Source organism: Chrysochloris asiatica, unplaced genomic scaffold, assembly GCF_000296735.1.
Source record: "Chrysochloris asiatica unplaced genomic scaffold, ChrAsi1.0 scaffold00117, whole genome shotgun sequence".
Lineage (NCBI taxonomy): Eukaryota > Metazoa > Chordata > Mammalia > Afrosoricida > Chrysochloridae > Chrysochloris > Chrysochloris asiatica.
The window spans coordinates 8183828-8187565 of record NW_006408635.1 but is presented as its reverse complement, the minus strand read 5'-3'; positions in this window follow the sequence as shown (position 1 = coordinate 8187565).

Here is a 3738-nt window from a genome sequence, read left to right as displayed (position 1 = left end):
CATATTGTCAGGAGGGACCAGTCGCTGGAGAAGGATATCATGTTTGGTAAGGTGGAGGGTCAGAGAAAAAGAGGAAGACCCCCAGTGAGATGGAGTGGCAAAGTGGCAGCATCACTGGGCTCAAGCGTGGCAACAATTGTGAGATTGGCCCAGGATCGGACAGTGTTTCATTCTGCTGTGCATAAGGTCGCTATGAGTCAGCACTGACACGATGGCACCTAACAACAACAACAACAAATCTTTATGGGAGCAGAAAGCCTCATCTTTCTCTCACAGAGCAGCTGGTGGATTTCAGCTGTTAACCTTGTGGTTAGCAGTCCAGTGCTTGTCCTACACCGTCACCAGGGTTCCTTTCTGAGGGGTTAAATAGGAAAAAAAACTCAAAAAGCACAAGTCATGATAATGACAAATTATTGAGGAAGTTACTTTCTTCTCTCTTCAGTTCTCAGAACCCTCACTTACATGAGTCCACAGAGCTTGGAAAGATATAAGAGACAAAAGCAGAAAAGAAAAATCTAGGGCAAAAACAAAAAAACAGTGGAAAACTTCACGGTAGTGTTCGTGAATATGAAACCAAAGCCTGGTTAATGAAGTACTCTGGATGTAATTCCTAAAGCCAGCCTTTTCTCCTCCTTTTTATTCAAGAAAAAAGACCTCCAGTGTCACATTTTCTAGAACAAGGGTGAAGTAGACTTGAAAGTAAATCCAACAGTATTTTACATCTAACTGAAGAGATGAAATGCTGAGAGAAGTAGTGAAAATGGAATTCTGCGATTTTGGGTGAAACAAGGAAGCAAGTTAGAACTGAGCCAGGGAAAAGGATTAAGCACAAAGAAGGGTTGCTTTCTACTTAGCTATTTGCCTTAGGTGAGATGTGGGGCTTCCCTTAGAGGACAGACAGGGAGGAGCCCAGGGTTTGAGACACTACCTGGGACTCTCCCAGTACACTGCTCCCAGGGGCCGTTCTTACCCCACCTACAAAGTCCCTGCCTTATCCAACTGATCTGAGGGAGGTCAAGGATGCTGGTGGAGGTGAAATACATCAAGCTTTCTGGGGTACAGTTGCTGCCATGTCTTTTTAGATGTTAATTTTATGACTCAGTCAAAGGCTTGCCAAAGAAAGAGGCTTTAAAGTAATGAAAGCATTCAGAGAGGGTTTTTAAGCCAGGACAAGCTGATTCAGATCAGTCTCTGGAAAGGTACAATAGCATGCCGTCCAACTGGTTTGCCTGGGAACTGAAACCACACAGAGAAGAACGTGTTTGCAACCTAGGAAGGCAGTTACTTCCAGAAGGGAGCATTGCAGGGGGCTACTTCCCAAGATGGACATTCACCCTGTCCAGGTAATATTATCAGCAGAGTCAACAGATCCCCACCTCTGCACCCCCAGTGAAAAACATAAGCACTGGACTGTTAACCTCAAAGCCGATGGTTCAAATCCACCAGCCGCTCCTTGGAAATGCTATACAGGGTCAAGCAACTAGACTGAAAATAACAACACTTGTAAGATACATGTCAAAGCAATACAGAACACACACACCAGGTAAAAACAACTACATCCATACATGTAAAATGCATGTCAAAGCAATGCAGTTTTCCTATGTCCTGTTTCTACATAAACAGCCTTGTCCTAAACTCAGAATTCTGGATGAAGTTTGCACTTAATTTTACAATGGAGTTGTTGAGTTTTTCTTGCATTTGTCAGACTGCAAGTATTTAACAAGTGTTTGTCGATGAAAGGACAAACAGAAAACCCTGGTGAGTCACAAAAGAATCTGTTTACCCAGGAAACTGCTGGAAAGTGCAAAAGGAAGAGGCAGGCCTTCCACCCAAACCAAGAAATTAAAACCCAAGGTTTGTTCGGAGCTGTCATTCTATATGCGTCTAGGGAGACCATTCTGATTCCTGAAAGAAAAGGAAAAAAGCAGATGGTTCCAAGTAGAGTGGTTACAGTGATGTTTATAAAAAGAAGAGGTGGGAGAAGCGTAAAAGCTCAAACATTGGCTAACTTTAACATGATTGATAGACCCCACTTCCTTTTACTGAAGTGGTCTCTGGCTCTCCACCCACCTGAGACCATGAGTGTTTTCAGATGCTTCTGAGGCAGTTGTAACTCATAGCAACCCTAAGTTGTTGTTGAGTGACTTTGAGTCAGTTGTGACTCACAGTGACCCTACATGGGGTTTCCAAGGAGTGGCTGGTGGGTTTGAACCGCTGGCCATGCGTTTAGCAGTCCAGTGCTTATTCTAAAGTGCCACACCCTATGTAGACCAGAAAACACTGGCCTGCACTACACCTTGCTCACAATCTTTGCTATGTTTGATACCTTTTTAAATCTAAATCAAGTAAACTTGGCTTCCAATTAACAATTCCGATGGAAAAACAGAAAGTCACTGGCAGGATTGATTCTGGGTCAGGATTTTTTTTTTTTTTATGGTAAATATTTGGTTTCGTGGGTAAGAGAAAACTTAAAATCAAAGTAAGATGTCTGTTAGTAATTTTTCTCTTGGACACTACAAAGGCAGGGCGGGGTTCAAGTGGCTTCATTTCTCCTCTTTTTAATGATGTGTTTCTAACATACACAAAGGTATAAAATGCAATTCAATCAGTATTTTGTACTCCCCACCACTGGGTTTACCACAGCCCTGGTAGCGTTGTTGTTAGGTGCCATCAAGTCGGTACCAACTCATAGCGACCTTATGCACAGCAGAACAAAACACTGCCCGATCCTAGGCCAACTTCACTATTGTTGCCACACTTGAGCCCATCGATGCTGCCACTTGTCCAATCCATCTCGCTGGGGGGTCTTCCTCTTTTTCTCTGACCCTCCATCTTACCAAACATGATATTCTTCTCCAGCAACTGGTTCCTCCTGACAGTATGTCTGAAGTGTGAGAGACGAAGTTTGGTCATCTTGGCCTCCAAGGAGCACTCTGGCTGCACTTCCTGGTAGCGTAATGGATTACAAACAGGGCTGCTAAGTACAAGGTCAACAGTTTGAGTCTACCAGTGACTCTGCAGGAGAAAGATGAGGCTTTCTGCTCCCGTAAAGATTTACAGCCTCTGAAACCCTATATAAGGTGAACTTAAATATACAACAGCGGTTCACACAGTAATCTTCCTGGCTCAGTTCTCCCTGCCTCTCTTGAACTGAATGTTCTCATTCCTTTGGACTTCTTCCTATTTTTACTACATTAGTGTGTCTTCCTAAATGCTATGCAGTCTGAAAGGTGGGACATGATATTTCATTCTGGTCCTAATGTTTATTTATTTGATTAAGAACAGTTATAATTCTCCTGCATTCCAGATTTTGGGGGTCTATGAGTCTTGGTGTGATACTGTCAAAGAGCTCTGGTAGCGTAGTGGTTACGAATCAGGCTGCGAACCGCAAGGTTAGCACTTTGAAACTATCAGCTGTTCCGCTGGAGAAAGATGAGGTGTTCTGTTCCTGTAAAGATTTACAGCCTCAGAAACCCTGTACAGGGTCGCTATGAGTCAGAACCAACTCTACGGCACACAGCCACCACCACCATGAGTCCTGGTGTGATACTGTAGGATAAGCATTGGACTGTTAACCCACAAGGTTGGCGGTTCAAACTCACCAGCCACTCCCTGAAAGCCCTGCACAGGGTCACTGTGAGTTGGAACTGATTTAGCAGCACTTGACAACAACGTCAACAACTCAGGCTAGTGCCCTTGTTGTTAAGTGCCATTGAGTTGGTTCTCACTCATAGCCAC